Below are 11558 nucleotides of genomic sequence, written 5' to 3'. Positions count from 1 at the left end.
CAACACACATTTTTACTGGTTGACTAACCATGGAAGAAAAGAAGCTGCTACACTGTAAATGTCAGCTCGTTGCTATATTTTACAGCCTTTCTTTATAGATTTTTCCAAATGTCAACCATTTAAAATGGCTTATAACATTTCAGAGAAACAAGTGTCTCTTAAAGATGTGCCAGGTAATTTCACACACTGACAGCGCCGAATGGCAGTGAGAGGTAACTGTTTAAAATTTAAGGACTTCATTTGCCATAAACCCTGTAATGTGATGTCAGTAAACTGCAAACAACACGCTCATGTTTACCAACCTAGCCGGTCTGTGATACAAGGAAATCAAAGAGACAAGTGAGGAAAATATTTTGCTCTTAAGTTTTGATTTGTGACCCAACACCAGAATTTAATTTGGGTAAACAGGGTGAATCTATATGACGTCTCAATTAGTGTTGATGGGACGTTCTTCTGTACTGCAGCTCCACTTTGATAAGACAGCTGGATTTTTATAAAACAATCTTGCCTAGTGCAGCTTTAACACCTTTTGGTTTCGAAGATGTTACTGTCTCAACCATCCAGAGCCGCCGCTGGTCTTAAGCAGGAAAAAAAAGCACTCAAACCCCCAGTTAGAGGCTTCAGGATCAGAGAAATTGACGTATTTCACAGTGATAACGGAACAATCTGTTTACTAGAGGATTAAATCTGTGACCGTATTGACAGAGCAGCTTCCCTCTGGAGCTTTAGCTTAATAAAACTGTTTTCTGAACGTCTTAGCCGGCAACAAAACACACATCACAGGACAGATTTCACACTAATGCTGTCTATCCACACACTAATACACCACCAAGCTACTGTCAAAACATCTTTCTGTTTCCCTGCCTTTCATCTCAACTAAACAGAGAAGGTAAATTGATCAGTATTCAGTATTGTTGCTACTGTGATTGCCATTTCATATCGGCTTGGGAGTCCCTTGTAGTCTCACGAAATCATCATGCAAGAAAAATTGAGGTTTGGCAAGAAAATTGAAGATTGAAAGTAGAGAGAGAGGGAAAAAGAGAGACAGTGACAGGCAGCAGGGCAAAAAAAAAAAAAAAACAAGTTGAAGAAGATGAAAATACAAGAAAGAGAGAGAGAAACAGACAGACAAAGAGTGAGAGATAGTAGGCCAAAAACTAATAATTATAATAATAAATTGAAGATGGAAAAGGGGGCAGAGGAGCAGAGACTGTAATTTGAGAGAGAATGAGGAGGTGAGCTGCTGGGCTGAATATGGCTTACCGTCTCTGTGTGAGATAACAACAAACACGGAGACTAGTGTAAATGTCAGCATGTAGGTGTATGTGATGGGAGGCGTGCCATGGGGTAAATGACAGAGAAAGCCTCATAATATTGCCGACAGTGCAACAGCTTATGGAAGACCTGGAGAAAAATAGAGGTTGAAGCGTATAATTTAAAGCAGAGGTCTCAGATGATTTTCATATCTCTCTGAAGTTTCGTTTTATATTATTTCCCTGACAGAGAAATGACAGGACTGGATGCTTATCAATGTTCAACTCATGTTATTTCCCTTAGAGAGGAGTGGGTGCATGATATGAATTTTTATACTAAAATCAAGCAAGTTTAGAGCTTGTTTGCTGTGGCTTAGGGGTTAGCACAGTGACTCAGTGGTTATTTGGCTACTGTTTCCTCACAGCAAGAATATATAGGTTCAAATCTCCACCCCAGTCCTTTGTGTGTGAACTGTACTGTCTCCTTGTGTTTGCGTGGGTTTCCTCCCACTGTCCAGAGACATGCAGGTCAGGTGGATTGGAGACTCTAAATTACCCATAAGTGTGAGTGTGTGTAGTGTGCAGTATGGTGTTGGTGTATGCTTGTGATAAAGGACTATATAAATGAACATGACTAAACTTGACAAGTGCAACGTCTTTAAAGTTTCAACCCACAGAGAGCAGTGTATCAGCAATTTTCTGCCCCATGTGATTTAGAATTGATTTACTCTTTAATAGAGAGAACTATTCAGTTCTATAAAGTTAGTGCTTTCAATCATATGCTGCAGTATTATAATAATTTTCCCTTCCGTTATTTTCTCTTCAAAGAAGCTAACAGTGGTGTTTGCCTCAGAAAGTAAGGCGTCTTTCTTGTGTGCTTTTCCCAAGTCATAAACTGCCAAGAACAAGAGGCATATTTTCCAATAGAAAGTTTAGCCATTGTGAATAACTTGAACAATGTGCGATGAACAATATAGCCACATTCAAATGATGGCAAAAGACACACGCTAACACAAAATCAACCATAACTAATCAATGGTGTGTCCAATCTTCACAAAACTTTTTGTCTGTATTTTCAAAGTGTATGGACCCTCAATCGCAGTTTGTGGCTACATTTACATTATATTTTGCTCATAGTTGTGTTCAATGACATGACTGAAGTGTACTGCTGAGGCGCTGGCCCACATACAAAGCATAGGCTACTACAGGGTTACATGTTGGTCTGTGCATGCAAACAAGACTACACCTGCTCAGTATTACAGTGGAAAACGAAAACCAAAGGGTGCTGATACTGTCCCATAACCTTAGCAGGGCCAATACAGGTGCAGGAAGCTACTGATACAAAGGAAAAATCCTATAACTGTTTGGACGTAGAACATCAATAAACATGAGGTGTGTCTGCCAGATCGCTGTTATTTATGGAGCCTCCTCTGCATAACGCTGAAGATGTAATCAGCAGAGCAGCAAATCCAAATGATCTATGTCTCTCCTCCTATCAGATTTAAGTCTTTACCTGCTTATCAGAGGGGTTTAAAGCTGGCGGGGGGGGAGACAGAAACGCTGGTCTTAATTAATAGTCGAGGTCGTCTGGATGCCGCCGTGTCGAAGGCCTGCAGACTCTTCCTCTTCCTCACAGCTATCTACCAGCCTGATAAGAGAATGCCGAGGTGATACTGAAAAATGTTTGGAGGAAATCAATTTATTATTGGGTAGCGAGGCCCGAAGGTGGCTCGGCCGTGATAACCGATACGTATCAGGACGAACGCCGACTCCTCTTGGTGGAGGCAGACAGAGGAGACGCTGGAAATGTTTAGGAGAGAGCAGGTGAGGAGTGTGAGGATAATCCTTTAAAAGTACCTGTCGTCTCCAGGCAGCCATGTTTTAAAAGTTGTCCTCCACAGCTGTTATTTCTCCATCACAGATTAGCTCAGTGTTGTTTTTCCATTAGAGATTAGCCCACTGTTATCTGCTATTAAGAGGTAAAGGTAGTAGGAGTCAAGGTGCTCTCAAGCCAAGGTGGTGAGACTGTAGTGCAATCTGATAAATATTCCCAGCAGACACAGAAGAGATCTGCTCTATTAAACTTTCCAGAGAAGATCTGCACTATTAAACTTTCTCTTTACTTGCCTTCTCTCATTTCCTCTTGCCTTGTCCTACCTCCTCCTGTCTTGCCTTGTCTTGTCTAATCTTGTTTTCTCTTCTCTTCTCTTAACGTCACCTGACATCTCTCTCTGTGCCTTCCATCTGTTTTCCTGTTTAAAGGTTTGAGCGTACCAGTCCAGCAGAGCCAGGTGACAGCCATCAGTCATTCCAGTGTAAGACCATGCAGAGATCCACTGTGAACAGCATGAAGGAAAATAGAAACCTTTCTGTTTAACAATCATTTTCAGTACATTTCAATCTGACATTTCAGTCTTGAAGGCATTTCACTGTAAATAGTAATTAGTTGTACTTTGTTGGTTTAGTTGAACTTCATGTAAACCAAGTACTGCATCATTGCAGTATTTTCCTTATTTGTGTGTTGATATATGGTACAACACATAATAACAGATTGTGATGTCTGCCATACAATCGTAAACTACAAGTCCCAGACTCCATAGCTTCAACTGTAGCAGTTTTGATTGGTTACATCAATAGATTGTATGAACTTTAGTCACATTCAGATTAGTTCTCACCTCCAATATTTTCAGGGGCTCAGATTTCACACAGATGTCACACTGCTGAATGTTAATTGACTGTAATGAGCTGCTCAGTCGAGGCAGGTGTCGGGTTTCCTGAGTGTTGTGAATTAACATGCTGACACATGAATGAAGTGCGTCTGTTAGATCTTCAGCAGATGAATGAAACAGGAGCGATGAGAGGAGAGGAGAGGGAAGAGAGATGAGAGGAACAGAGGAATGAGGAGAGAAGGGGAGCGATAGTGGACTGACTCTGTCCTCCTCTCCTACATGCTGCGGGTGGGCTGGATAATTAGCAGGATAATTTCTGCTATCTAATCACTGATCTGATTGAATTCCAGCTCTACAATGAGAAACATCTCCCCAGCCCAGCAGATTATAAACAGTAGGTGGGCTGGATAATCACCAGCGGCCTGCTGTGTGAGTCGAGATCTTTTCCTTCCAGCGGAGCGTCATGACAAAGAGTCCAGGACCTCCGCTGAACCAGACAAAAGGCTCCGCTGTTCCTGTGACTGCTGTATGATGAGATGAGCCCCTCCTTCATCCCACCGCTGTCTCTGTCTCCCCGGACAACCACAGCCAAACAGGTTGTCACAAGTTGTCATGAGCTAAAGTCAACTCTCGCAGAAGATGTTTCTCAAATCCAAGAACAGCAAGTCGTTGCAACTTCCCAAATTTTCTTGGGGAGAACGTCATCCATATGCGTCGTTCTTTTTTTTTGTGATCAATTATTTATTGTGTATATAAGGAAGGGGGAGCACCATCACAGTCACAAAAGTGACACAAGGCAAACAAAGCAAAGTATACTACAACAGATCCCCCCCCCCCCCCCCTCCCCGGATTCCCTTGTTGCCCTCCCACCAACCCACTCCACCCCCACCCTCTAGCCCCTAACATGATGGACCAAGGCAGTGTACATCGATAAAAACACAAAAACAGACACAAAAACAGCAAGCAAACATTAACAAAACTACCAATACAACCCACCCATTCCTCCCAACCCCACCCCCCTGCTACCCAGGAATCCCATGATCATTATAGACATGAACCAGCAGAATTCAGACACAAAGGAATTAGATAATTATACTAATTTCCTCCATCATACATGATAATATCCACAGAAATAGCCAAGAATATACATAAAATATACGTATATATATGCAGTAACCAAAGAATGTATGTATATTATATACAGTATATATAATATCTAAACAAGTAAGCAAGCAAGCAAACACATAGAACCACAGCTGAAAAAGATAGTTAACCACAAATATTTATAATAAAACACTAATTTTTTCTAGTAGCTTTGAATGCGTCGTTCTTATAATGAATCTTGGGGTTTCCAATTCTTTCTCATCAGCCAAGTCAGCATCTCATGCTTCCTTCGTTGGCAAGTACATTTCTCTGATTTTTATCCGTCCTCAACGTTCTTTTGTTTTGGAATCACACCATTAGATAATATGTCAAATGCGTCATAGAGAACACAAAAACACACAAGAACGCATATTGAGAAAGACCCAGAGTTCTGACCCCATGCTGGTGACTCCTCTTATCTGCATTGCGCTCTGTCATCATTGAAACAGAACTAATTTACACTGAATGTACAAACTATTAGGTACATCTTCCTGATATTGAGTTGCAGCCCCTTTTGCACAATCCACACCTCATTTGTCTCAAAGCTTCAAACTCCTCCTCGAACTTGTCTGCTTCTCTTTATCTACATCTCCTCCTTTGTGGTCAATATAGTTTTAATAAGAGAAATCAATAAGGGATAATGGCTTTTAGCTGGATCCACCTCATCAGTGTACTCCATGAGAAGAAGAAGTGTCCCTAATATTTTTTTATATTCAGTGTACTGTACATCCTGTCAGCTCATCTGATAGGTGGGAGGGCGGGAGCTTGAGGCGACGCAGCGAACGGTAGCAATCAAGACGTCTTTAAGCATCAATAAATGTCTCAACGATTTTCTATGATCATGGGTGTCGTTTATCATCAGTTGTGGAGCTGGTTAGCAATGAGCTGCTGCAGTCCCATCTCATTACTATTCACATAGCGGGCCACTGGTAATTATGCAGCCCACCTACAGTATGCATGACAACACAGTACGACGATTAGCCTGTAACCCCCCACCCACCTCATTCACTACACTGGTTGGTCATGTTTCATCTCTCTGACAGGACAGCATCATCTCACTCTCCTCTCATCCCTCCTGTTTCATCTATCCATCATCAGATGTGTTAATCAGTTCGTGTGTGGGTCTGTTTATTCATAAAGCTTGACACCTGTCTTCACCGAGCAGCAGATTAAATTCAATCATCATTCTACACCGAGCTTTAGATGCATACTGTATCCCCACCTGCATGTAAGAATCATCATGATCTATGATGTTATTATGGTAATGTTGAATCATGTGACCTCGGCAATTATACTGAGATGATAATAGCTATTGAGAAAATGACAGTGAGTGTAAAGGAGGCTTTGACAGACAGTAAATCAGGCTCTGAAGGGCCCACAGATGAAATCACTGCTTTCACTGAAGCCAACTTCTTAGGACTTCTGCCTTACAATATCCTGTCAGCGTGACAACATGGGGAATCATTGTGAACTGTAATACTGTTAAAACAGGAGAAAACAGTGAGCACTGGGTTGCAATTAATACACAGAGGTTTGTTTTCTCAGACTTCAAGGGACTAATATAAAATCCTTCAGCATTTACAGTAGACTGGAGGATCCATATAAGACCATATTATTACAGCACCAGTGGCTGTATGCCGCTTTCAAAATGATTATTTATTCTGTTCATTCTTCTTCAAACACACTGAATGAAAAACAGATCTTAATCTTTAAATTACTATTTAAAAGAAAATGTGTGAGACTGCACATCATTATTCACAAATTATTCCAGCATCCGTTGAAAATGTGCCCCATTTAAAAACACTTCACTGTTGCTATGAGTTCAATTATTCTGCTTAATTCAAAGAATTCATTGAGTTTTTTTCTCTGAACTCACTGAACGGTACAACAGAAGATCTTAATCTTTAAATTACCATCATTTCTATGAATTTAATACATAGTAAGCCTCAAATGAAACCTGTAGAGGCAGCGACTGGTTGTCAGTCTGCAGGAGGCGTCTGTTCCTCCTGTTTCCCCCCTGAGGAGCTGCTGAGAGAGGCTTGGGTTCCTCCTGCTGGGTGAACCAACCACCCGTGACCTGCATCATCTGATGGAGAGCAGCGGGAGAGGGAGAGAGAGAGAGAGAGAGAGAGAGAGAGAGAAGAAAGAGAGAGAAAGCCCTGACGAAGATCAAGACTCCAGGATCTCAGCAGGTTTCAGGCCTCCTTCACTCTGCTTCGTTACTGTAACCATCACACTGCATTGCATTAAAACCAGATTGGAGTTTTAGTTCTACACTTTGAAGTATGAAAAGTCAGATACGTCAGAGCCATGCATGTGAGCAGTACCTGGAGACAAACTGTTACTGTAAGTCTGCAACAGAACATTTATTGTAGCAGATGGAAAGTCCACACCTTAGTTTGACCTTGAGTTTCAAACATGTTCTACCTTGGCAATGACACCAATGGTAATTTGTTATTTGGTTTACTAGCTAATGTTACTGTTTCTTAATTTGCGCTAATGCTCTGAAATTGCATCAACAATATCTTTAAGCAGCTAGTGGCAGTTGATAGCATAAAGATACTGATATTTATTTAACGTTACAAAACATGAATAATAAAATATAATTGGACTGTCACTACCCGATCTGAGTCGCGCATGTGCGCTGTCGCTGCCCGATCTAAGTCAACCGTATGTGAGTCATGCATGTGTAAATGGTTTACAGCACAGACAACCCCTCTTTAAATTTCGGCCATTAGCTCTGTCACTACCACAGATTAATGTGTATCTTCAATTGGAAAGACAAATGTAATCGTCTCGCACTTGAATAGCATTAAGGTTGACGCGGACTCACTAGCCAGCTATAGGCTTTTATGTTGCCATGGCCATTTTATATTCATCGCTAATGTTACCGAGTTGGCTAGTTAACTGATGTAGCAAACAAATCCATCATGTTTCACATCACATCAGCCAAAGTGGTGATAAATATAATTCCATAACTGGATACTACTTTGTTTCCAATCATATACTATTATTGACTGTCCCAAATGTACATTTGATGTTTCGCCATGGTGTCAAAACATTATGTATTTGGGTATGAGTCTTGAAAGTAAACGAGAAGTCGATCGTATTTCGCAAGTCAGCAAAGAAAAAAAAAAAAAAAGCGAAGTATAGTAGGTTTCATGTGAATAAGCAGATGCTGGAGTCTAGCCAGTAAAGCAATCTAGCCAAATTTAAAGAAGATTTTAACATAAGATAAGATAGGTATTTTATTCATCCCCGAAGGGAAATTATGACGTTACAGCAACTAATAACAAAACAGTGGTAAAATGTTGTAAAATGGCGCATGCGCGACATACGGTTGACTTAGATCGGGCAGCGGCAGCGTGCAGGCGCGACTCAGATCGGGTAATGACATTCATCATGACCATGGTGTTGGAAAGTCAGCATGCTAGCTAACTATCTTATCTAGCTAGCTCTAGGCTAGTATGAGTAGTTTGAGCATCAGCTAGGCTAACTAGCTAACATTGATAACTTAGCTATATTGCATGTTTTCCGTTAGTAGCAGAGCGCTAGGCTTCATAATATTACCTTCCTCTCTTACCTCTTGCCTTTTTCACTGGACTTCAGTCTAATGTAATCTACTTAGCCAGAAAAACTGTTCCTTGGCTCCACCCATTGAGGTTTAACTCAACCAATCAGATTATTTCTGCCTCCAGAGCAGCTCTGTCCCAAGGAAATGTTTGTAGAACTAAACCTCCAGTCTGTACATCATTGGAGTTGACATGCTGACCAGTTATATTCAAGAAGCAGATTCACAACATGTAGGAAGGGAAGAGCACCCATCATGGCTCCTGATGCAGAAAGATAAAAGAGTAGCAACACTGACAAAGATCAAGGCTCCATGATCCCAGCAGGGTGCCGGCCTGGTTCACTCAGGTTCAGAGTTGTGGACATCAGGATCCATCGTGGCTGCTGCCTTGTAGACGGAGCTGATCTGTCATATTCAAGGAGAAGATTTACAACTAGAAACTGAAACTCGTCAGCTGACAGCAGAGTGGAAGAGATGAGGCTGCATCCCAGTGTCATTTATCATCCTCATCAAACATGTAAAGTAGAGCTGTATACTGTCCTGCTGAAAGATGGGATTGAATCTGTATCTCATTTAAATTCTGGTTTGCAACAGATATTAGTTGATCCTAATGATGCTGGAGTCAACTTTGCTGTTTTGATCTCACCACTGATGCTGAAGTTGTCAGTCATCGGCCTCAGATCTCGTCTCTGATCACAACCAATAAGAGGACATCTAATTGAATCAAGCGGGGATCAGTGATCTCAGGCTGTTGAATCAGCTTGTAACCTTGGGCGCTGGCTGTTTAAACTCGAAGAAAGGCTAAGTGAGTCTTCAAAGAGAATCAGTCTGACATCTGCAGCTCCTGGATGCTTCACAGCTTTACATATTTCCTTTATCTCCGGACTGCAGACTGACGCACATTACCAGCCGTCAGAAATGTCATGTAGTGAATGAAAAGAAACTCTCCCGCAGAAAGTTGTGAAGGAGCAACAATAGTATGTAAATTTATGTTAATTATACCTGCTGTTTAGAGGAAATAATTTGTATCAGCTCCATTTAACAGAGAAACAAAAGAGCTCAGTGGTTTCTAAATTATATTTTTCCACCTTTTGTCTGCCACAATAGTGGGTTTTTATCTCCAACAAGACTTGGATGTGTTGGCTAATATGTCAGCTTTCCATAAGTCCATCAACCAAGTATGGAAATTTAACTGAAGTACAAATTGGTTCATAATGCTGCTGTCATGTGGAACCTTGTAACGCCAATTTTCATGTTTTATCTTCAGTTGGAGGATTACATGGATTGAGAAAACCCCATTGGATGAACTCAAAAATGCATGGCGCTCAATCTAAAAGCTGTTACTGAAATGTTGACATTTTGGAGATACGAGGTTTTCACCCGACAGCTACATTAAGCTCCAACTGTGGAACAATGAATGTATGGAGTATGTGTTAGCACTCATTCATTCATCCATACAGCCCCCCAAATCCCCCAAGCACAATGAAAATCATACTCAACCTCTGAAAAAGCACATTTTTATTTTCATCAAACAGGATTTTGTAGGTAACCAAACAACCTGAATATAGTTAAAATCTGTATATTTTTTATGGCATGTCACTCAAACTCACTAACATGACTGTTATTCACCAATCACCAAAACTGTACCATTACATCATCATAGTTACACTGATAACTGTTCAGTTCAGCTCCAAAACTGGTGCATTGTCAGAAAAGAAACCAAACCACTGTCAGCCAAAATACTGACTCCTCAAATTTAAGATTCAATGTGATTTTCAGTATGCAGAATGGCATAAGCAGGTTCAAATATAAAACTGCTGTGATATTCTCCATCTGTCTACTGTTAATGGTTTGACAGATGACAGGGCTCCATCATAGTAACACTGGGTCGAGCCTGAAGGTTCACCATAACTAAGTCTTCATGCCTTCATTTCAGCCGGATTTCATTTGGATTTTTTGTCTTTTTTTAGTTACATGGTATGACCTGGTTGGTTGAGACACAAATTTTCTCTTACAGACCTTACAGCAGTAACCATTGTTTGTGTTTTTCAAAGGCCAAACTTCATGAGCCTTCATTAAGTTTAGATTTCATTTTAACAAAAATTAGACCTATAGGTGCTACTAAACAATATCTCATCCACTTCTGCACCGAGAATACTTTTGTCAGGATAGGAGATAATGAAGATGAAGATAATGAAGTCATGTTTTCTGTTTTCCTCTTATACAGTTATGACCCTTTAGCTTCGTAGAGATGAAATTTGCTTATGGAGCAACCTTGTATACAGGATGGTGACCGATTTGTAAGATCACCTGGCTGGCAAGGTTACCTGTTCAGATCTACCTCACATTTGAGGAGCAAGCAGCTGCTGCAGTATTACTGCAGAACTGATGCAAGAGAGATGTACAACGGTGAGACTGTATGATGGCTACTGCTTCTTCACCATGGTATCAACTCTGTGATGACAAAGCTATGACAGAAACAAATAAAAGAATGACTGGCTTGCTGTGGAGAAGTAAAAAAAAAATCACAAACACACAAAGAGATGAATAATGCACTTTGAAGTTTTTATAACTTTTCTCATTAAAATCCCATCTGTGCTTTGGGGTCTAGCAGAGAGACAGTGGTGTGTGTTTGATAAACAGCTGCTGTTGATCCTCTTCCTGCTCCTCATCCTCTCTCTATCAGCAGCACTGTTTACGGATGAGCAGAAAAGACATGCAGGGATTTGCTTTATTTTCAAGTATTAATATCAGAGAGGCTGTCATCATATCCATGTCTCTGATTATCTCTCTTTTGATTTTGGATCATATCTCTGCTTCCAGTGAATCACAATCCACCTGTCAGACCAACGCAGATTAGCATTTCTAAAACTCATTAAATGCCTGTGTGGAGTGAAGGAGGTGACAGACAGTCACAGTGTT

The sequence above is a fragment of the Centroberyx affinis genome, unplaced genomic scaffold (genome assembly GCF_046629955.1).
Source record: "Centroberyx affinis isolate AG114_WGS23_722 - 3 ecotype Tasmania unplaced genomic scaffold, CSIRO-AGI_Caff_v1 ptg000082l_1, whole genome shotgun sequence".
In the NCBI taxonomy this organism is placed as follows: domain Eukaryota; kingdom Metazoa; phylum Chordata; class Actinopteri; order Beryciformes; family Berycidae; genus Centroberyx; species Centroberyx affinis.
Note: the sequence above shows the minus strand (reverse complement) of the source record.